The sequence below is a fragment of the Crassostrea angulata genome, chromosome 6, assembly GCF_025612915.1.
Source record: "Crassostrea angulata isolate pt1a10 chromosome 6, ASM2561291v2, whole genome shotgun sequence".
NCBI lineage: Eukaryota > Metazoa > Mollusca > Bivalvia > Ostreida > Ostreidae > Magallana > Magallana angulata.
In genome coordinates this window covers 10,957,081-10,982,960 of record NC_069116.1, presented here as the reverse complement: position 1 = coordinate 10,982,960, position 25,880 = coordinate 10,957,081, and the positions used below count along the sequence as shown (strand labels likewise).

At 32.0% G+C, this 25,880-nt stretch overlaps 1 long non-coding RNA gene across 1 annotated transcript; it reads left to right on the top strand.

Moving 5' to 3' along the window:
• The first annotated feature begins 5,189 nt into the window (after positions 1-5,189).
• On the top strand, positions 5,190-8,224 carry LOC128189192 (uncharacterized). Its single transcript, XR_008244213.1, has 3 exons — positions 5,190-5,335; positions 5,418-5,574; positions 6,781-8,224. It is a non-coding gene; the product is annotated as an uncharacterized LOC128189192 (long non-coding RNA).
• The last annotated feature ends 17,656 nt before the right edge of the window (positions 8,225-25,880 follow it).

Here is a 25,880-nt window from a genome sequence, read left to right as displayed (position 1 = left end):
ATCAATTTTCGTGGATAAAGTGAAAATCACAGTTTCAAGGATACGTAAATTCGTGGCCAATGACCCTGTCAATAACAATTATTAGTAGAAATTGCACTTCAATGTACTTTTAATTTCATGGATAAACTTAACAACGAAATCCACGAAAATTGGTATTCAACGAATATTGATGAAACCACAGTATCTGCTGTCACAATTTATATTTATGGTGTATATATTTGTGGTTTTAAAGATACATGTAATGATAGGAAATTAGAGAACAATGAATATTGTTCGACCTGCCACTGCAATTACTTTATACTGACCACTAGAGAAAGACCATTTGATTTAGAAGAAAAAGACTCGTATATTTTAAATTTAATTAAGGAATTTATTTTGTAATTTTAGAATGAAAATTAATGATGATGAAAAAGGGTTGAAACAGTATTTAATTTTAGATATTTTTTCTTCTCTAAAATGTTAATGAAAAACTACGTAGGTGTTGACATATAATTTTTTTAATTATTTTTTTATTCAACAATTAAAATACCCATAATAATTCATTTATTGTCTTTGCAACGTATTCCTTCAAAATTAATTGTCGTTGCCTAGAATTTCAGCATTGTTTTATTGTCAATATCAAATAACTAGTATATTTACATTTCTACCTGAAATGATAGAAAATAGCCTATGTTTGTTTTTAAACAATTGTATATCAAACTAGAGACGAGCTCGTTGCAAGCAACGATTAGGTTTTCCGTCGTAGCTGCGTCATACTTGTGACGTATTACAAAAAATTGATAGCTAACCATAGTACAATATTAGATGTATAAACACTGAGAAACAAATTATTATATTCGGTGCAAGAGAATTCATCTGGATCTGCATCGGTCGTGTGCAGTACGAACCGGGTGAGGGAATGTTGGCGTAAAGTGTATTAGGTATAATGTTGTGGCGCGCTGTGGGCCGTAAGCTAAAACGAAGGGTAGGTTTGCCGTATTCCCGAAGGTCCACCAGTATACAGTTCCAGAGAAATAAACAGGCAATTGATGCAGGATTCCACATAAATTGGATGAGACTCAACGATGGTAGCTGCAGATCTGTAGCTCTCTGGTTGAAAAAATTCGGATAGACTAACCAGAGAGCTACAGTTCCAAGCGTTGTAAAAACCTCCGATTTACGCCGCCGTTTTTGTGTCGCTCGCTTCGGGAATTATATCCGACTTTAAAAGCATTCAACCGCCTAAAAAATTGGATTTATTAATTAAACATATAGTTTACCCTAACTCTGCTAACTTTGTTTTCCTTTCAATGGTTCACAACGGCCATCCTTCGCCTTGGAATGTCATCGTTTTAAAAAAAATCGCCTTATGACAGCCATGTTTACCTAGAAGCGAGATCTCGGGTGCGTCGATTTACCCAAATGGACCCAAATGGACCAAACATTTTTCCGGGGTGGTGGTTGAAAAGTCAGACGGTTATTTGAGTTTGCCAAGGGATGTCTGATGCATATTTGGTAAGTTTATAATGTACACGTAATTGAAAGAAATTTCGCTGGCGGGGGGGGGGGGGGGGGGTCTGGAACCCTTCCACTTCTAGTTCCGCGCATGGAGAAGACCGATGTCGGTAATTTTACTGTAATTTTAACCATTTTTATTGAATCATTCATGTTCATAATTATCAGAAAACCAATTTTACCTTTCAAAGCAGTTAAAACTTAAACCTTAAGATACGAACCATTTAGTCTCGGTGCGTATTGCGTCCCCGTACGAAAGAAATGGCAATTTTCAAGAAATTCGGATGGACGATCTGTGTCCTAGGTCGTCCATCCGATTCTTTTTCAGACTAAAAGCTACAGACCTGCAGTTAGAGATTGTCAAACTCTTATTGATTATGTCAATTTGTTTGTCTCAAAGAATCATTTTTTAAATCAATAAAGTTTTACCTTAAAAAAAAAGAACGAAATCAGGCACAATTTTCAATGTTAGCATTTTACAATTTTATGGTCTAATAAAATTTCAAGAAACAACTCTTCATTGCTTTATCCGAAATATTGCATGAAAAAAAAATTTACATCGCATTTTTTAAATTACAAAAGGATATTCAAAATGAACTTGGATTAACCGCTAACAAACAGGCATAAAGAGAGACTGAGAATCAATTTCTTCTCCTTTTTTTTTACATCAAAAGAAATTCAAAAATAAATCAAAATATATTTTTTCTTTGTATGCGTTAATGAATATGTAGATCAGCAAGGGGTTCTTTGTCGTGCAAGCACCTACTTAACAGATTGTTACACGGGTCTACAACGATGACAAATATCGAAAAGGCAATATTGTGGGTAAGGATGAATGTGTAGTTTGATTTGTAAGTTTATTTTTGATACATGTAATTATATTTATCTGGATCGGTTATGTCTGTTGGTTTGTTTTGTTTATTAAAGAGGGGAATAAAGAAATGAGTAATTTCCGCACGTAGCATCGTATTTGAAAGGGGGGGGGGGCAAACTCATCCAACAAATCTTGACAAGCAAAAAAAAAAGAAAAAGAAAAAAGAAGAATTTTGAATTTTCCAAAATTTTCAAAATTTCACTCATAATTTCATGATTTTCATACCATTTTTTATATGCTACCAAAAACGGGGGGGGGGGGGGGGCAACTCCATGATAATTCAATTTTTTATGTAATCTAAAAAAAAAAATAGTTGCTGCGAGAAAAAGTGGGGAGAGGACATGTTTATGTAATACAACTTGCGAAACTGTTTTCATTCCACCCACAAGCTTGAAATAATTAAATAATTTTGATGAAAACAATATAAATAGACGTCATAAATCCCAAATCAAACGACATATTACCACTTGATTCTGCGCGTCTTTTTAATGAATTTATAAACAGCGGCAAATTCTAAAATGTATTTTTAAAGGTAATGTTAGCTGCAAGTCTGTAGACCTTGTATGAAAAATTTCGGATGGTAGTCAATTTTTCCGGGATACAACCGAGCGGTACATATATTCAGCTAAGGTAACTAAGAATGCTTCCAATAAATTACTTTGTTGAGTAATGAAAGCTTTTAAGAAAGCAATACTTATATTTGTTTAAAATATAACACCCCAATACTTCGTCTTACATTCGCTATTTCTAGAACAAGCAGAACCAGTATCAGTCCGACCGGCCTCACCATATAAATTGTTGGAATTTAATTGTCCTAGCATTGCATTGCTCTGCATGTACACAATTTCTTTTAAAAATTAAACACTTAATTAAAGAGTTTATCTATATGGCTACACATAACGTACACACGTGATTCAAAATAACCCAGACGGAAAACGGTAAAGAATTCAGTCATTGAGTCTACATTTTATAGAACTTGTAACAAAAACACATTGCGGGTCTGAATGTTTGTTGATATGTCAATCTATCAATATACAGTTTGATAATTATTTTCGATTGCTAAGGCTACAGCGTATTTGATGAACATTGAACAACATTTTTTCCATGCCACTTTTTTCCATGGAAGATATAGCGAGTACAAGTATAAAGCATTTATAAAATTTATTGAATTACCTCTTTAGAATTGTGTATGGAATAAATAATTTATAAGTTGCTGCTGAAGGTTGTTTGGTATTTTCGTTTGTAGATTTTTTGCAAGTAAAAAAACGTGAAACGCGGGGCAAGTCATAATTAATATCCCTAATAACCGTAACTTAAAACTAGCGGCTTTGGATTCAAATATTATCGTATACGAATATTAAGTTCACTTTTTAAAATCATCTCCACGATGATAATTATATTATATCCATCGCAAATCAGTATTTTTTTTTCTTTTATCGGGAGCAATCCCGCGTTCGTTTAAATTCCTAGCGTACATTTGTCATGCCAGTATTACACATTGTGCCTTATAAGACGGCCATGTATGCGTATTGTAGAAAAGTTGAGTTTAATTACCATGCATTGAAACCATTTTATTAACACACCTGAACACACTGAAACAATTCAAAATGTCTCTGTTACAGAAACACAGTGGGGCGTTAAACGTGTACATCCAGCTCTACAAGCACATGCACCAGTCTGTCGTCTAGGCGACCGCCTGAATACAGCTAGCGACTCGCCTATCGATCGGTTACCTGAGTCTCGCAATGCATCTTAATATAGACAGGGGCACAGTAATGAAACAAACAACAAAAATAAGGTCAAAGAGGTTCATCTTTATGAAATGAATAAAAACATTTGGGAATTTTATGTGGAATTATTTTTGCGCGCTACATGTATCAGTTAGTGCAATATAAGAAGCCCTTTCATAACCTCATAAACGTGCGCACCCCCTCAAAAATGGACCGAACTGACAACAATTGTTTCTGCAAATACTGACTATAAATTACAAAAACATTAAATTGAATACCATGGAAGGATTCAAAATTAATTTCTTTACAACTTTGATTCAATAATGCATTAGAAATTTTTATTCCTTTTTAAGTTATTGACAAGAAACTTTGGACGCCTCTAACTCCCTAATTATAGGGGCCAGCCCCTTTTTCGGTATACCAAATGAAAGGTCTGGGTAAGACAAAGAACTTTTAAAATACATGTTATAACAAATTTTTATCAGGTAGAAAACTAACACGGAAAATACGCAAATTTTTTGGATTTTTTTTCTTACCTTTGTTTCAACATCTATACCACCCCTTTTATTTGCATTTAAATAATAAATAAAATATATCTCGCACAAAATCAATGTATTAGCTTCCAAACCAGCCCATCTTTGAGACTCTGTCAGTCATCGTTGAGGCTAAACCCCCCTGGACAAAAGAAGTCGTTAAATTTTACTAAAAGGGAAATAACTTAAAACCGGATAGGGATTTTCCTCAACTAAAATATGCAACGACAACATCAGGCGGCATGTTATCAGTCCTGAAAATTTCAAAACAATCGATGAACAAACGAGCGAGATATTAAGGATCAAAGTTGGCGTCTAGAAGAAAAAAAAATAAGAAATTTGAAATTTTTTCAGAATAATAGTAAGGTTTTCCGCTCCCAGCGGAAAACCTTAATTACGCTAATTAAAGTACATGCCAAATATATCGGAACGAATGTTATTATGCTTACGGTAGTTACATATTTTATTAAATCAAAAATTTCCCCAGTTTACCGCCGAAATTTCTATCATTACTGAACATATATATAGAGAGAAAGTACAGATTAATCTTTTCCTGGGCGAAGAGATTGGGTTTCTACAGCAGACAGCGGTTTTAATGGGATAAAAACGCTTTTTACCGAGTTTATTAGGAATATTTGAGTGTAAACGTGTTTTTTGACAACATTTGCAAGATTGTGTGGGGGGATTTGCGTAACTTTTGTCAAGTAAGTTGTTTTTTGACATTGTTTACAAATCGTGTCCTACTTTCGATTCTTCCCTTGTGTATTATTTATATATATGTCATAGAGTGTAGAGCGGATACGATGCCCCTGTGGAAGAACTGCATAACAATGAAATCCCGACATCCTTTTCGGCAGTTATTGATTTAAAGAAGATTTCAGATGAACCCATAACGAAGAATGATTTAGAGTGTGAAAAAAGTCAAATTAAGGATACTAAAATGGTATGTGTTTTCTTTAAAAAAAAAAAACCAAAAGTTATATATCCATCAGTTACAACAACCTATTTTAATACTGACTTTTTACGATTGTTTTAAATACAACTAGATTTTGACACGGGTTTACATAGCATATGGTATCGGACATTTTCGAAATAGATACATCGCCACACCGTATATATTGTTGACATTTGCTAAACCAAGCTTTAAGCGTACAATGATGCTATTAATTTCACTACACTCTGCTTAGTTGGAATAATGTAACTCTGTGTGGGGAAAGGCCTTCACCACGGTTAAAATGCCTCCCATATACCCGTAATGTAGCAGAAAATTGCAAAATCGCTCCAAAACGATTTTGGAAAAAGTTGATAAGTTGCATTGAAAATAACAGTAAAATTGTTCATAACAAACCATTTTGAAGTTGTAAATACCTTTCTTCGAAAAGTTTAATTCTATATCATTTCAGAATTCAACATTTCTTTATCAACGTTTTTTACACACCATGTTGACATTCAAAACTCTTGGTATTTTTTAATAGTAAATGCACTGTGTTAGAGTTATCTCCCGTATTTTCTTTGATGAACAGAAAAAAAAATTCCAATGAAAATTTACACGCATTTGTTTTATCGTCTCTGAGTTTATCCATGCAAATGTGATATTGTGGAGACAAAATAAAGCCCCGTGATTTAGCGTGGATGTAATGCGCATGCACAAGATTTTAAAATTCAAAACATTTAGATGTTTTCCGGAAATTTTTGGAGGAATTTTCGTTGATTATTAATAAGCGAAGCTTGATTGAGAAAAAAAATAAAAACAAATTATTAATCTTCAAGTACCAATGATGTTTAGAATATATAAAACAAAAGACAGTACTCTTCCGATTAATCGGTATTAAAGCCAAAAAATTTGAGTCTATTATTTTAATATAGTAGTATAGATATCAATATGTTTTAGTTAAACACCAATATTTTATAGTTATTCTTCTCTATCACTTAAGATCGTCTTTTCACAGGAATTAGTCATGTACGCCTTTACTTATAAGGACAAATGATACAAACACATACTAGTATTCCTCTTTATCTGGCACTTGTATAAACAATACTATGCTATAAAGTGTCTCTAAAAAATATTTGTTTGTATATTCTGTCATTATTACAACAGAATGAATGTTTTAGAGAAATTTCATCAAGCGACTTTGATTTTCAATTTCAGAACATGTGCCTGGATATTCACTGCGAAGCGGAATAAATGTATCACAACCTATCTTGCAGTCTTGTCCACCGAATGGTTAACGAAAACAATTACGAAATGAATCTTATTATATCTCCCGTTGATGAAAAAGATTTACCTCCAATTGATATCTAATTAATAAGTATTGAAGAGTCATTGACAGACATTATTAGGCACAGCAATTTGGATCGTTTTGTATGTAGGATTTTCATATTTGATTCCATCTGAATCAGATAAGTTTTACATAGCAGTCGTGATCGAACCTTCTTTTGACTACCTTCACAATATTGATCAAATGATCGAGCATTTACTAGAAATATTCAGCAGCTACCATCTGTTTGAAATTCCAATTTGGTACCATTTGAAAATAATATAAATGTGTCATTAACACCTGTAGGACAAAGCTTTCATAGTTATGGTAGCAAGTTATTTGAAAAACATTGCGATAATCGTTTTTTTGTTAATCCAATGGATGGGAAAGAGATGAAGTTATATCAATGTATCAGCATGGTGCCTTACAGACATGATCAACAGCACCCGTATTGTTCAAGTAGCCATATGATGGCTATAGTAGCTGACTGGTACCGTTGTCCCAAAGTGAAAATAAATTCAGCAGATGCAAGACTTCATGTATCAAATTTTTCGGTATGTCTTGTGGATTATCAAACGTGCATAGCCTCAGACTATTTCAAAGAGTCCTTAGACAAACACAGTGTTTTGATATGCTTAGAACAGTATTTATAAGGCTACTAAAGTTATCAAAAGCAATCTACCTGCATCTGATGATAACTTGATGGCGTCTTTTTCCCTAGTTTGTTTTTCTTTTTCGTCCTTCGGTTCATTATCATCAATCTTTACTTTTCTTGCAAGTAAATCGTGCAGTCGAAGTGCTGATGTCAATATCATAGTTCTGGCAGTGTTTCTTTTTTTGGCAAGTACAGCTCGCGTTGTATCTCGATCAGCTTTTTGTCTTGAGTCAAACCATGTGTATTTCGGTTGGTATGTTAGTACATGTTTGCTGGCTTTCTGTTGTTTGCTGGATAAGTTTATCTTTTTTTAAATGTTTCATTCATTTAAGTCTTTCTGCATAATGAAATTGAAAGTCATCTCCAGGGTTTTATATCGATTGATAGTGAATTTGATTATATGTTCATCATTGGTAGCTATCAACGTAACCTTAAGTTATGTAACAAGTAATGGAGACAACCTGGGCTATTCTATTCACACCTGCTATATCACTAACTCCGATATGATTCTGTAAACTTTTGCTCTGCCTGTGGGATTGTTGATAAGTTTTAATATGTTAATGTTTGCGGCCATGGTGTGTAGAATTCCTAAAAGGGTAGAAATTCAAGTGTGGAATGATGATAAAAAAATTGAAACATATTTCCGGCTTTCTAATATTATTGGCGCAACATGGATGTTTGCATTTTTGGCGCAGTTCACTGGATTTCAGTTGTGTAATATTGTGCATACTGTTTTAAATGATTGTCTAGGGTTTTTTCTTTACTTAGCCTTTGGACAATCACTTACGACAAAACACATTTATAAGAAAGAATCCAAGCATTCAACCCAAACTGATTCTCAGAAATGAAACGTATAAAGGATAAACATACGCTCTTTAAGGAATGGTATGGTGGCATATTTCCGACACGTACATGCAAGATAAATTATGTCAACATGCAAGAAAATAATGTCTACATGCAAGATAACTATGTCAACATGCAATTTAATTATGTTATGTTATGCAAGTTTCGACTCCTTTAAGAGAATCTGATTTTTATATTGGTAAAATAACTTACTTACGCCCGTATCTGACATCATAGATGCAAGATGCAACATAATTATAAAATCTATGATGCGATGCTTCCTTTGTTGTTGAAATCAGATTTTCCAAAAAAATCGTGTTAAATCATTTTGACGTACATTATTGAATTAGATTCATAAGGTAGAGATTTTACACAATTCCTTCTTTGAAATCATATAATAAATATTTCTTAATAATAGTAATAAAGATTTCTCAATGTAAAATAAATGCTTTTTTCTTCATTAATATGGGAATTAATAATTACAATACCCGTCTTAAAATCAAGTGTCTTGAAGGGGAAAAGGAAATGATCGACGAAGGCTTTGTGATTCTCGACTTTAGACACAATCGTCTATTCAAAGAGGCATACCTTATATAAATTGTATTTTTTTCTACAGGAAATTTAAATAGATTTTGTTTATTATCATGTTGTTTGTAATAATTAGTTACATTCAAATCAAGTGCAAAAATCAAACAAATGTTGATTCCTGCTTTTAAAAAATTCGTTGTTTACCGGTATTTTTTATGTGTAATTAAAAAGCATGACATGCGCAAAATGACATATTTTTCCGTGAGGGGTGGGGTGGGACGAAATGATAATTGTGTTTGCCGGGAGAATGGGGTCCATGGCCTATTTTCGGTTATTTCAATATATATGTGAATTGAAAAAGTTAGGCATGCCTTAACACACCACCACCCCCCACCCCCCCCCCCCCCCCCCATCGGCGCATGCATAAAAACTGTTTTGCTTTAGATGTTCATATTTGTATTTTGTGAAAGTATATTTTGTTAAACATGACCAAAAAGATTTGATTTATAGAACGTACGTATTTTTCTCTTAATGTATAGAACTATATTTAAGTGTTATTTTGTGTGTAATATTCAACATCTATGTATGACTGAAAATTCAATTTGAATTTTAGAATTTTAAATGTTTATGAATAGAAATATGCACTGATTATTGGTCTGATTCTAATAGTTGACCAAAATTTGAGTGTCAGTTGTCACAGTTTTAGCTCACCGAGGCGAAGTCAAGGGGAGCTTATGCTATACCATCGGCGTCGGCGTCCGGACCTGGTTAAAGTTTTCGTTGCAGGTCCTGTATCTAAGTTATTACTTGTCTTATCTTTACCAAACTTGCATGGATGATGCATCTGGACCTACTTATGGAGTTGAAAGACTTGGATGCTGAATATGGGTTCTAAATTTCAGATGCTGGATGAGGTTAAGGTTTTTGGAGCAGGTTAAAGTTTTTGTTGCAGGTGCCTTCTGATGATTATATCTTAGTTACTAAATGTCTTAACTGCACCAAACTTGCATGAATGGTGCGTCTTATGATACTGTTGCTCCAGACAGGCTTGAATGCTGAATCTGAGCCATAGGTTTCGGATGCTGGAGGAGGTTAAGGTTTTTAGAGCTGGTTAAATTTTTTGTTGCAGGTGCCTTCTGATGATCATATCTTAGTTACTACTGGTCCAAACTTCACTAAACTTGCATGTGTGGTGCTTCTTATGATACTGATGATCTAGACAGGCTTGAATGCTGAATCCGGGCCATAGGTCGCGGATGCTGGAGGAGGTTAAGGTTTTTAGAGCTGGTTAAAGTTTTTGAAACAGGTGCCCTTTGATGATGATATCTTAGTTATTACTGGTCCTAAGTTCACCAAACTTGCATGGACGATGCGTCTTATGATACTGATGCACCTGACAGGCTTGGATACTGAATCTGAGCCATAGGTCGCGGATGCTGGATGAGGTTTAATTTTTTGGAACAGGCTACATGTTTTATAGATAATAGCTTGCATAGTTGATTTAACTATATTATAAATGAAACAAAGAGGTAGCTTCAGATGCAGAGCCTAATCTCCATTATCAAGGATGCTAAAAAAATCTCTTACCCCACTCAAACCTGCTTGATAGGTGTGTTTGTTGTAAAATGATATAACATGATTCCTATGATATAGTTTTGTATTATATGATACACTATTGATTAATATGATACAATATAATATCATACGTTATATTGTAAAAAGTTATATGATATGATATGATATTGTATCAATTTTGTTTTATATTTAATGACATAATATTGTATCATGATATTGTTATCTATAGTATTGTATATTATGACACCATATTGTATAATATGATATTGTTATATATATCATATGATACAAATACACATCATATGATATAAAGTTTTTTTTATATTATCACATGATAATGTTACATACATGTATGATATTGTAATATATGATATTCTATCGTATTTTACGATATTGTATATCATATAATATTGTATCATACGATATTGTATAATGTGATATTGGTTTCTATAATATATAATTATATCACATGAAATTGTATTATATGATATTGTTATATTATATAATACCATATCATACAATAATGTATAATAAGATATTGGTTTTTATATTTATGATAATATTCACATTCCACATATTTTTTTTATTGTAAAGTGTGTTGAAAGCTACGGCAGTTATAACACTGTAATGCACACAGGGTACTCAAAAGTTACATGACGAGTTTTATATTAGCGTCACAAACATTGAACGCTGTTAACTGCAACGTCACAAGCAAAAATCAAAGTTCACGCTTGCGGTTGTTACTGTGGCTCTTCCATTAATATGAACTTACCCTTAGGATAAAATAGGAATTTTATAGGGGCATGGTCACGATTTTGGTCAAATTTTCTTTTTCTGTTTTTATTATTTGCAATGCTTTAGAAATGCAATTCTAATGATTAAATGAAATTTGAGAGTCAGTCTTCAAGTTTTAAGCAAGATACAGAGCTCACAAATCTGTGTCATGTAAACAAGGGTCGTGCCCTGTTTTTGTTTACATAGGTTCAATATATCAATAGAAAACTTGAAGCTAATTTTCTACTTCCTAATCATAAAAGCATAGATAAACAATTCCTTACGTTTAACACATTCATTTTAGGTCTAAAATTTTCACTTCAACGTTCAAAATGTAAACAAAAGCTTGGTTTACATGGCAAAAAATTGTTATGGCATTGAATCATGATTTTTTGAAGTATACACTCTCATAACTGCAGCGGTGTGTGCATACAAATTGAAAATTTGTATGCACACACCGCTGCAGTTATGAGAGTGTATACTTAAAAAAATCATGATTTAATGCTTATATTTACATTTTTTTTTAACTTCTTGCCTTGTCTGCAAATGTGATTCATACCTTAAGATTCCTATCTTATCCTAAGGGTAAGTTAATATTAATGGAAGAGCCACAGTAACAGCCACAAGTGTGAACTTTGATTTTTGCTTGTGACGTTGCAGTTTACACCGTTCAACGTTTGTGACGTCATAATAAAACTCGTCAATTTGACCTTTGACTACTTGTTGCATTTAGAGGTATTTGAAAATCACAGAATTTAATGGAAAAACACAGTAGAATGTAAATATTAAATGTATTAATCTCTGTAACTCGCTTAAAACTCAACAAACTACACTCAAATGTTGTTTGCTTCACTGCCTCACTGAAGCATTGTAAACATTTTAATCGGAAAAACAATTTTGGACCAAAATCGTGACCAAGCCCCTCTAAGGTATAAATTACATTTGCAGACAAGGCATGAAGCTAAAATAATGTAAATATAAGCATTAAATCATGATTTCTTTTTAAGTATCCAGTCTCATAACTGCAGCGATGTTTGCATACAAATTTTCATAACGCGCTAATGCGCGTTACTCAATACACCGCTGCAGTTATGAGACTGTACATGTATACAAATGTACTTAAAAAATCATGTTTCAATGCTATAATATCACATGGAATTGTATTATATGATATTGTAATATATTATTGTATCATATAATACAATATGCATTATATAATATTCTATTGTATAATATTTTACCATATCACATGATATTGTATCATTTGATATGATATAATGTTGTATCAAATTATATTGTTATGATACAATATCATATTATGTATCAAATATGATACAGTATCATACAATACAATATCAAATGTATTACGTAATATAATATTGTATCTTATCATACTATATTGAATTTTATATAAGGAATTGTATTATGTTTTAAGATACAGTTATTTGTAACACAATACAATGTCATATCATACATTACAATATTATATCTCATCATTGTTTATTACAGTATTTTATTGTAATATATGATATATATTGTAAGTATGATAGGATGAATATTGTATTTTATATTATTGTATTGAAAAACATATTATCTTATAATACCATATTGTATCAAAACAGAATCCATGAATATCCATTATCATAAAGTATGATTTTCATATAATTTGATAAAAGTGATCTCATAAAGGTGATGCTTCGTCTCGGTGAGCTTTGTAATCTGTGATTACCTATGTTTTGTTATGTAAACAAAGCTCTGGTCATGTTTTTGTTTACATTTTAAGCGTTAAAACAATGCCCTGTTTAGATCTTAAATGAATGTGTTTATAACGATTTAGCAGAGAAAAAAATTCTTCTTGAAAAATAACTTTCCTGTATATCGAATTATTGTAAAAAAAAGAACATGGTACGAGCATTGTTTACATAACAAAGAAACGCAAGATCTGTATCTTACTTATAACTCTACAACTGGCACTCAAATATTTTTTTGATTCCTAGTAATTCATTACTAAAGAATTGTGAAAAATAAAATTTGACCAAAATCTTGACCTTGCCCTTTAAACAGAAAAATGTTTTAATTCCATATAAACACTCAGGGATGTCAAAATTAATATTTTTTTCTAATGGTTTGTGAAATTATAAGACCAATTGCTCATTTAAACATTTCATTTGTATTAGATCATAGAGCACATGCATATTGCGTTTTTATAACAAATAATGTTTACACTATTTTGTATATATTTATCATACACCACTCGTGTTTTATCCAAGAATGTGTGAATATCTTTTTAACCACCAGACTTACTAAGAATTTATTTCAATGTTCTTTCAATATAAAATTGACTTTTTTTTTTTATAATAAAGTGTTTAAATAAGGCTTTTGCCAAGTGTACCTGCTTTGAGTTCAAGGATCTTGAGAAGAATTGCTGTTTGACAAACTGAACCCGTTGAGGTTATCACTAAAAAAACTTACATATTTATAGATATAAATATATGATTCACCACGTTTATATCAGACACAGATAAAAAGTTAAATAACAAAAATCGAAACAAATGAAACTTTGCTAGTTGCTTTATAAAAAAGAAAGATTTTATTGACCACTAGACTTTAACCTGTGCACGAACAGGTTGATGGAGTAAAAAAGAACAAGAACTTGACAAAAGGATTTAAAGTATTGCCTTTATTACCATCCTTTCTCTGCAAAAAAATTACATTAGACTTTATGGGCATAAAACAGGGAAATAAGAGCTTTTTCCTCTTGGTTAATCGGTCTTCATTCCCCTATGCCCCCCGTTTATTCCCATAATATGGTTTAAAATGTTAAATGTTTGTTCGTATGTGGGAACTATAGAATCATTTAATTTCTGGGTGGTGGGGGGGGGGGCATTATTCGTGGGTTGTGGGATTTTTGCTTATCCGTAAGGATGTATTTTTGTGGTTGCGTCGGTTTACAGCTTCAGTAGTAAAACTAAATCTTTCATATAAAGTTTTCGTCAAGGAAGTAAGATTGTGGGTGAGGGCTACCGACGAATACCACGAAAATTGAGTCTCCACGAAATCTAATGATTCCATTAAGTTTTCTTCTTTTTCGATTGCTTTAAGTCACAGTGTAAGGCATAATTATTCAAACTAAAAATTTTCACTACAATTGTCCGGCATTGTTTCATTTGTATGCATACACAATTAAGTTTTTTTAACCCACCCCCACAAAAAGCCCATCTAAACACATTTCATGTTTGTGATTGCGCCAACGCAAGTAGTATTTTAGCAAAATGAGGTGGTATACAGGGATTTATTTCATGTTTTGAGTGTATATTTTACCACTAGTATTTGTTTTAAACAAAAGAAAAACTTTTTTTTCATTGATGTAACCACTCTAAACCCATCCCACCCGCAAATCCAAAGCTTACGCATGCATATAAAGACACCGCTAGTGTGATGTCCTAGCTATATTCCTATAGTCTTCATTTGTTCTATCAGATTCTTTTTATCTTTTAAAATAACTTGATGAGGAGCAAATCCTTTGTAAAACACAAACCTCTTTATAACCGTATAACGTGGATCCACTCCATTTAGTAAAACCTATTTGATAAACAAGTTTTTAAAATTTTGCAAATGATTAAAGACAAAAATGTTAAATAAGTGAAAAATGTAAAATGTGTTGAGTTATTTACTTTCTCTCCCTGCTAGATCTTTTATCCAATACTCATATCAAATAAATATACATTAAATTCGAGTCTAAAAGTTGATCTCAAGTATATGTTGTTGGTAGTGATAACAGGACTGGTCAATAATTCGGCATATGACCGAAGTGCGAATAATGCTTATTTTATCAAATATCAATAATAAATTATAAACTAGCAAAACATTTGTAATTATATTAATATATATGGATACTTACATTTCAGGGTTACTTGTTCAACATTATATGACCTCTTAACGTCAATATTTAACCATCGAAATATTCATCCTATTGGTTGGAGTGGAAGAATTTCACAAAAGTTGGAGAACGACGAGTTGAAAAGGTAAGATTACTTGAACAAAATAGGTAAATCAGCAAAGTATACATTTGTATTACATTTCGGTATTTAAGTTAATCTTCCATCAATGAAAATCTATTTCGAAAAGTTTAAAATCATTAACTACACTCTTTAAAGAAGAAACACACTTTCATTCTATTGTTAAATGCCAGGAAGACACTTAGAACCAGACATCTTTCAGAAAATCAATCAAATTTATTTTATGTTTGTTGACACCTAGTATTTAAGAACCCTCTTTTTTTCATATGCTAAAACAAACCCCAAATTGCATGAAATCAAATTGTAAATTGTATAGTTAATCATTTATCTGAATTCGATGAAATAATTATTAATACAACACCATCAAATGCGTACTAAATCAAACTGTAAATTGTATAATTAATCATTTATCTGAATTAGATGAAAGCGTACTAAGCCACATGTATGTATGTATGTATGTATATATAAATATATATATATATATATATATATATATATATATATATATATATATATATATATATATATATATATATATATATATATTAGCGTCTGTATGGAACCTAAAATTCTGATATCATATCATATATATTTGATAAAACAAAGGGAAAAATATATTTGGATAAAGAAGTGTTTAATTAAGTTTGGTACTGGGTCAGGAAGGTCATTTCAAACTAACTCCATGTCAAACAATTTCACCATAGATGGGTGCCAAAGACGTAGAAAGGATCTTACTTCAACCAATTTGCCTGCTAATTTTACACTTAGTGAAATGAAAAAATTCTCCTAGGTATACAGTTAACAGAAAAAGTGCTATTTTTAAAACGTAAAGGGACAATCTTGCAGGTTTTCTGCTTATTTTATATTGATTAATAAAATAATGATGGTCTTAAAGGTGTTGAAATATAAGACATATTAATCACAGTACTCGTGTTTCAGTCAAGTAAACGCGCCATGTTCTGAAAAAGTTACAATATAAAGAAGGGACTTTCCATAACAAATCAGATTTTATGATTTTTTGCAAAATGGTAAGTTTTTTTTTTTTTAGAAATTGAGCAGAAAGATGGCAATGTGTATTTGCTACCTTTCAATATAAAGCTTAATCTATTTCATATTTCTGGTATCTTTGTAATTTAATCAATGCAAGGTTGAAAACATTTTTTATCTCATCTTGGGTAAAATTTTGATTTTGTACCTGTTATCCTTGTAATGCACTTCTTTTTGCATTCTCGGATGTATTAAATTACACTTTAAATGGGCATGGTCGCGATTTTGGTCAAAAATTATTTTTTCGATTTTAATGTTTACAATTCTTCAGTAAGACACTTTTAATAAGCAACCAAAATTTGATTGTCATTTGTTGAGTTATAAGCGAGTTACAGAGCTTACAATTCTTCACTAGGTAAACAAGGCTTTTGTTAATCGTTAGTAACTGTTTATTTATGCTTAAAATAAATAAGAAGATAGAAAAATCAGCTTGAAAAAGATTTTTCACTGGTATATTGAACCTATGTAATTAAACAAAAACAGGACACGAGCCTTGTTTACATGACGAAGAATTGTGCGCCCTGTATGTTGTTTAAAACTCATCGACTGGCACCTAAATTTCATTTGATAATTCGAAATACATTCCTAAAGCATTGTAAATAATAAAAACAGAAAAATAAAATTTGACCAAAATCGTGACCATGCCACTTTAAGTGGTAATTTGTAGAACAGCCGAGCCTTACTTTAACTGAAAATGGTTTTCCAGTTGAATAATTTCGTTAGCCTGCTCAGTCTAACATTTCTTAATTGGACAACCAATCACTCCCTGTGGTCGACGAGAATTTTGTCGAATAGACTTGGTGCAGTATGTTTGACAAGATATAAGTTTCCTGCCTAATTTAAAGCACTTCCTATACACAATCACAGTTGTATCAGGGATGGTTATACTAAGTATATAGGTCTCCGTCTGTGTTGTCTGTTTCATATTCGTTGCTCTTATACAATTTTGCGGTCATTTTTTCAAGTAAACATAAATTAAGTTGAGATAAATAACTTAGAATTGCCTACTTATCATTACCATATCAATATTAGAGTTAGTATTTAACCTCAAATACCTGTTTTACAAACTTTTAAACTTGTTATTTTATATACAAAAAAGATCATGTTGACTGGATTGAATTCAAGACAATAGTGATTAGTTGTTTGTAATATCCACTTTTCTTAATCGTGTTCACTCAATTTCTGCATGAACATTACTGATCCGAATTGAACGATATATACTGACTTAAATAAATGAGAATGGGGTATCATTTTTCTATATACGGGGGACTTAATCTTATCTAAAAAAAATCTAGTTTTCGTTTTAGCTAGATTTTACACCATGCATTAGATGAAAAGAAAAAATCGAAACAGTTTAAAAAGAAAATTTTAAATGACTTTGGTCTCACATAATTTAATCTAAACCCATTTGTTAAATAATTCAAAAATTCCTAGAGTAGCTTTTCTTACTGGATGTACGGTAGATTATTTGCGATTCCATCAACCCTAACTGGTGAATGCCTTAACTCCCAAATTTCTTAACCCCACAAACTGTTAAACTAGTCTTGTGGTATGGGTGCTTAAATTCGCACTTGCCCAACTCTTTTAAAAGAGACATATCCTGATTGGCGAGACAAACGTTTGCTGAAATATAACATGTGCCTACGTGGGTGTGCCGACATTGTACAATTCAACATCGAGTTCTGCCCACATTAAATACGCACTTCCGAACATCAACATGAATTGCAAAAAAGTATAAAGCGTACCATTTATTCATGAAACGCCAAATTTACAAAATGACTTAATCATAGTTTCGCTGCTGATAAACTAGGGTTTTTGATTTATAACTATAGTTACCGAACCGTGAATGATTCCTTAACTATAATTTTCATCTGTGAAACTATATTTGATGGCTGTAAACTATAGTTAGCAAATGATTATCTAAATGTTTATATATGTAATAAAATGTTAACAAAATAATTTGCCTATAAATATAGATCCATACCTGTAAATTATAATTAACATTCGTTAAGTATAGTAAAGGATTGTTCATCATAGTTTTACAAATCGTGGAAATACATTATCTGAGTTGTTAACAGCAGCTTACAAAATTGTGAAACCGTATTTATCAGATAAACTATGTTATGCAGTGGCAATGATTATTTTCAGTGTTTAAACTTGTGAAAGAGAGATTATTGTGTTAACTATAGTTTACAGAACTAGAGATTACGGTTCGTAAACGATACTTTACGGCCGCAAAAAGGAGGGTTTTTTTTATTATGAAACTAAGTTAGCTCATTTTTATGAATTTATTCGCTCTATTAAACATTGAAACCGGGGGTAAATGGCTGACCGCACCCAAATAGTCACCCTTGGCTTAGAATTTACTTCTGTCCGTGACTTATATTGATCCGTTGCAACAGTAAACCAAATTGCTTATCAAATTGCCTCCATCTAACTGATTTCCTTACTTTTATTCTAATATCATGCAAGTATTTCAGCAAATAATGGTTTTGTTATTGTGCATAGTATTAAATTAAGACTGCATCTGCGCACTTTTAATTTATCAAACTTTATTACTATTATTGTTTATTATTATTTATTTATTATTATTAGTCTTGGACTTTAAACATAGCTAACCTCATTATTATGATTTTTAGTAAAATATTAAATCAATGCATTATTTTCTCACTAATTAACAAAACACCATAGCGACCCAGACTAAACTGCATTGAATTTAATGGAGTGGAATTCTATCCTCTACATGTATACATGCGACTGTTGCAAATGAAATACCTGTCGTAGGAGCATAATTCATGCCGTCAGGACCCCCCAGGACTGCATCACGATGAAGCACGTCTGGTGCCGTGACCACAGAATCTTTGACTTCCGATAAACACTCTGGATGCGGATGAAGTACCATTCGTCATTCTAAACCGCTTACCCTTATCCTGTTCTTTTAACCACTGGTATGTTCCGATATGTTTGCTCTAAAATATGACATTATTCATACCTAACACTTATTTAATCATTGATAATCAATTTAAGGCTAACTTAGATCTAATCCTTTTTCTCAATAAAACTGTTGCAAAGTTACACGCAATGAATTATAATTACAACTAGACACGATCTCGTTGCGAGCAACGAGGAGGTCTTCCGTCCGATTTTCAGAAGAGAAAATAAAATTGCCGTTGATATTCGTTAACGAAACATATCAGGAAATGCGGAGGGGGGGGGGATCTAAAGTGCGATTGGTAAAGGATTATATACCCCTTTGGATCTTGAATTTGAAGGGGCAGCCCCTTTTTCTTGATGTCAAAAGAAAGCTCCTGTCATGTCAAACACATTTTGTTCAACAAGTATTTAGAAATTATATACCGTGCTCGAGATATCTGGAAAAGATCATTTTAGGGGCTGACCCTAAAACTCCTTTTAGGGATCGGTAAACAAAATAAATGATGGTGACATATTGTTAAGCACATTATTTTTGAGCATGTTTTGTTCAATTTTACTTTTCACAACTTGTCTCCATGTTGACATATTGAAGATTGAAATTTCTGACTTCTGGCCCCTTATAAAATCCCTAATTTCGTAACAAATGAGTAAACAATTGTCATTTATAGGTTTATAATATTTTCATGAACATAATTATTTCTATGTTTTACAAAATTTTTCACAGTTAAAAGTTATTGAAAGATGTCTAGCCCCTTAAAATTCCTAATTACGTAACATATGAGAAAACTTTTATCATAAATGGATACATAACTTAAAGATTAACATTTTTGCTTCTTAACATATTACAAAATATTTCTTAATAAAGTGCTATGAATGAAAAACTTCAGAGCCCTTTTGGCCCCTAAATTGAGGGACCAGACCCTTTTTCTTGATGTCAAATAAAAGGTATTTTGATATTTTGTTCAACAAGTGTTAAGAAATTCGTTACCGTTCTTGAGCTATCTGGAAAAGAACGTTTTAATGGCCGACCCTTATATCCTTATTGGGGCCACGGAACGAAATTTTGATAGTTGAATATTGTTTAGATAAGCATTCTAAGCATCTTTTATTCTATATTGCTTTTCAAAATATTTGTCCTTTTTAGGATATAAGTGATCGATATTTTGGACTTCAAGCCCCTTAAAACCCTTAATTGCGTAATGCATGAAATTTGTTTCATAATGCATAGTAAATTACCTATAAGATGAACATTTTTGCTTCTTAAACATATTACAAAATATTTCTCAGTAAAGTGCTATGGATGAAAGATTTCAGAGACCTTTAAGTCCCTAATTTGAGGGGCCAGCCCCTTTTTCTTGATGTCAAATGAAATGTCTCTTAAAATTAAACATATTTTGTTCCACAACTGTTAAGAAATTCGTTACCGTCCTTGGGCTATCTGGAAAAGAACGTTTTAGGGGCCGACCCCTTATCTCCTTTTTGGGGCCATTGAACGAAATTTTGATGGTTGAATATTGTTTAAATAAGCATTCTAAGCATCTTTTATTCTATATTGCTTTTCAAAATATTTGTCCTTTTTTGTGATATATGTGACCGATATTTTGGACTTCTGGCCCCTTAAAATCTCTTATTACGTAACGCATGAATTTTTTTTTACAATGTTTAGTTGAATAACTGTAATATAAACATGTTTGCTTCTTAAACATATTACAAAATATTTCATAGTAAAGTGCTATGTAAGAAAGACTTAAGAGACCTTGTGGCCCCAAATTTGAGGGGCCAGCCCCTTTTTCTTGATATCAAATAAAAGGTAATTTAAATATCAACACATTTTATTCAACAAGTGTTTAGAAATTCGTTACCGTTCTTGAGATATATGGGAAAGAACGTTTTAGGGGCCGATCCCTTATCTCCTACTGCATTTCTAAATATTTTTTCTTTCCATGTTATGGGTGATCACAATTCTGGACTTTTGGCCCCTAAAAACCCCAAATTACGCAACACATGCTAAAATTATTACATTGCTTGGATACATAACTGTAAGATAAAAATATTTGTTTCTATAACTTTCCACAAAATATCCCTCAGTAAAGGGCTACAGATGGAAGACTTTAGAGCCCTTTGGTCCCCTAATTTGATGCACCAGCCCCTTTTTCTTGATATCAAATAAAAGGTCTTGTAAATATAAACTTTTTTTAAATCACATGTGTTAACAATATAATTTTTCAGAAAAGAGATAAACTAAGAAAACCATGAAAAATTACGATGTTTTTAAGTCTCAATTTTCGGGACCAGGCGAGCTTTAACGCCTTTTGAGTATGACCTATATGAATGCCAAATAGCATATCTACAATTTCTTGTCTACAATCCCTGAAAGTTTGAACTCAATATCTTTTACCGTTTAGGAGGAGATTCCTAGACAAGCCGACCCTCTGAAAATTGCTTAAACGTCATTTTCTCAAGAACGGAACTGACGTCATCAAAATAAAGAAATGTATATTAAGTTCGGATGAATATCTATTAGATCTGAAAGTTTCATGAAAATCGGCTGAGCCATTTCCGAAAAATCGCCTGCACAAATTTTGTAAGAAAAAAATAATAATAGGGAAAAAGAAACCGAACGAAAACAATAAGGTCTTCCGCTGGAAAAAGGAAGACCTTTATGATACTTTTTTGTGTTTGATCTATTGTGTCACGATCTAAATTGACAATTACAACATCTAGCGAATTGAGTATATCTGCGTTAATTTCGCATCTTATTTTAATTATCGTTTTCATTATTCATTTCAACTTTAAGACATTGAGTTCATCAATATTACATACTATATGGTCGAAATCTTAGCAATATTTGAGGCATGCCGCAAAATGCAAAGCCAGTTAAACAGTAGTAAAGTCTCTGCAGAGCGTGCATTCTCGCTATGGAGAGCAACAGCTGTTACTTATCCATTTTATCTATTGCTATTTTGTCCATATTAATTATCAGAATGAATAAAAATATGGAATGGGAATTTCATTATTTGTCTAAATTTAGCTATACAAATAAATTTCTGTATAAATACAAGGTTTTTGAAAACGCAATTGTTTTCTTATTTTTTCTTGTTTATAAAATCAATAGTTTTAATATAATTGTTAAACCACGCAACAAAATTAGGTATGTTATCTACGATAATTAAAGGAAAAAGATTTACCGGATTGAAGTCGTTAAATGTTGAATGAGGACGTTTCCATTTCATTATCTTTTTAAAAGTTTTAATTATATTAACAATAAAAAAATCATTATGTGATGTAGGCGATTGATAAAAACGTGCACTGTTAATAACAATTCATTTCGAAGAGGTTACAGACAATTTTTTACTTTATCTAAATTCAGAATTGTTTGCAAACCGACCAAATGCTGCCTCGTAAAAGAAATCATTATTATAATACAGTAAAACTCGTTTATAGCGAATTCCTAGGTACCAATAGATATACTTCGTGATATCAGTTATTCGTTATATCCGTAAAAGTGATGTATATCTATATTCTTCAAAATGGGCAGGTATATGTCAGTTTGAGAGTTACTGCAATGGTTGTGCTTATTTTATATGTAGTTATCTATGCAATGTGTATCGTTGCGATCCTCTCATATTGTAATATTAATTAACGGTATTCCACCTTTATCTTAAACGTCCGTGTAGTGAGCGGCCAGCGCTCTGGGATCCGTTCGTCATCGAAAGAAAGATTTTTACCTTGCCTAGATAACCGAGTGGTTAGAGCAATGGCCGCTCACTGCTAGGAGAGTAGGTTCCAAAGGTCGCAGGTTCAAGCCCCGGCCTGCGCGGAGGTGGAGCTCTGATATTGTGAATTTCCCTGTCTGTATGTATATATACATATCATTCACTATGAACAGGTAAATGTCGGTTTGAGAGTTATTGCAATGTTTGCACTTTTGAGCTGAAAAATCAAGTGAGCTTTTCTGATAACATTTTCTCTGTCTTCCGTCTGTCTGAGTGTCCGTCTGAAAACTTTTTACATTTTCAACATCTTCTCCAGAACCACTGGGATAATTTTAACCAAATTAAGCACTAAGCACCCTTAACCTAAAGAAAATCAGATTTGTGTAAATTAAGGACCTTTTCCAAGGGGAGATATTTGGAAACTAATGAACTTCCTTGTGAAATTATCAAAAATCTTCTTCTCAAAAACCATTCGGTAAGGAAAGCTGAAACTTAAATGGAAGCATTCTGAAATAATGTAGATTCAAAGTTGTAAAAATCATGATCCCTAAGGGGTAGGGTGGGGCAACAATTGGGTCGAATTTTTACATATGAATTAATAGAGTAATTCTCTTAAAATCTTCTTTTCAAAAACCCATCAGCCAGGAAACTTGAAACTTACAATGAATGTAAATAAAATTACGCTTAAAACAACTTTCTCTCTCTCTCTCTCTCTCTCTCTCTCTCTCTCTCTCTCTCTCTGTCTCTCTCTCTCTCTCTCTCTCTCTCTCTCTCTCTCTCTCTCTCTCTCTCTCTCTCTCTCTTCCTCTCATAACGATCATTAAAAGTAAAAAGAGAATATTTGGATCGACGACACTTATTAATCAAGAAACCCATTTTGTAAGATAGAAAAAAGGTTATACGGTTCGACGAAGTAGTTTGCAATTTAGAGGTTTTCTTCTGTCTTAAATAAGTGTGACAAACCCCAGGTTATGCCGTTTTCTACCCTGAGTTTGCTAATCACTATACACAGGAAATAACCGCGACTTTAACTTAATATGCACAAGAAGAGAAATGAGTACATAAATAGTTTGCGATTTATTTTTTTGAAAAGTAATTCTAGTTGTACGCAATTAATAACATGTACAGTTTCGTGATGCAAAATAATTTTATGTACCTCCTTCCATTTCTTGTAAAGAATAACATCTTTAACTAGAACTTATTTTGTCTTTACAAAAAGTAAGGGCTTTTCGACATCCCCTTTCCCCTTTTTGATTGAAAATGTCAAGTAAAATCATATTTTTTTTATTTACAAATTTTTCACCGGCTTGGTATAAATTGTTGCCTAAATATAAACTTATGAGTAATGCAATGTCACTGAAAAGATAACTTCAGAACTTTAAAATTAGATATACTTTTAATTTCTAAAAGAATATTTCCAAAAAATCATAAAAAAAGTAAGTATTCATTTCTCGAATAGAAAACATGGTATGCCTAGAGTATTTATGTTTCACATTCATTGAGCAAAGCGAGATAACTCTTTTTAAAACATTTTTTTCAACTTTTAAAAAGTTGCAATATTCACGCCCATGATACTCCTATAAGAAGTCAAAAAGTTACCCTACGGACCCTAATTTTTAAACTGAACTCTTTACTCAAAACTAAAAACCGAAAAGATTTAAAAAATCGGATGAAAAATAAAAAAGATACAGTAATGGACTGTTTTCAACTTTGACCCCTCTAGATCCCTTTTTTTCAAAATTTTAATCCCTAAACCTTTTCCGGTCGGCGTATTAGGCCCTTCAGTATAAAAATTAAATATGAAAATATTTTCGTGAAAACTGTTTGACAAAAACGAGGCACGCGTGAATTCAGTTTAACCATAAAACACCCATAGACGATTTTTAATCAACTTAAAAAACCGGAAGTTCTCAATGGTTTCAAACGAAACTTTAAATGTATGATAATTAAGACAATTTTAACATTTTCCATTCCTCATTTAACAAATTTGGTGGTTATTTCAATTTTTACTTTTTTCATCCCCCCTTTTTTCATAGTTTGAAGTCTAATATCTCGAAAACAGTAAGAGATAAAAAAAAAGTTGTCGCTTACGATTTTGTTAATCATACTATGAAATATCTAAATCCAAAATTTCTTAGTTTATAATCAAAAAATTAAATAGATACAATGGTCCTTTTATTACTTTGTAATATATCAAGCTTATATGAGTATGTATTATCACTTGCACAGAAAACCTTGCTCATTAACAAGTTGATTAAAATCTTTAGATATCTAAAAATACGAATGTAAATAATTTTGATACATGCAAATGTGTACTTTCTGTTTTCTATAATATGATTGCAAACTGGCTGAAAGTTTGTTGAAACTCGATCGTACGGATAAACATGTAGATTGGCAAAAGCATTTCAATAATTTTATCAACCCGGTGTGCAGTTTGCAAAGATAAAACAGAAAATTTTAAACACTTCTTCACAATTTGATAAGATTCAAGAAAAAAAAACTCGACTGACAAACCTATGAATTTTGAATAGGCTACGTCAATTTTTATTAGTTTGTAAAAATGCATCGTCAAGTTACTTAATGAAATAGGATCAATTAATGATTTTAAACATACGTTATAAATTTTTAAACAATTAAATATAATTATCCTCTGTTGTTTTATATAGTTCCATTAATAATATGATACTTGTATAGTACCTTGTAGCTGTCAATTATTCTTTATTCGAGGGAGATAACCTGCGTTTCAGTCCGATACTTTCTTCATGTGTATATGATTGTTAAGATCGCGGATGTTGATTCGCTGAACGACCCTACCACGGGGCTACGCGGTTTTACTTGAGACACCTGTCTAAAACCGCGTTGCAATTTGGACAGCGGGGTGCGCGGAAAATACTGGATCC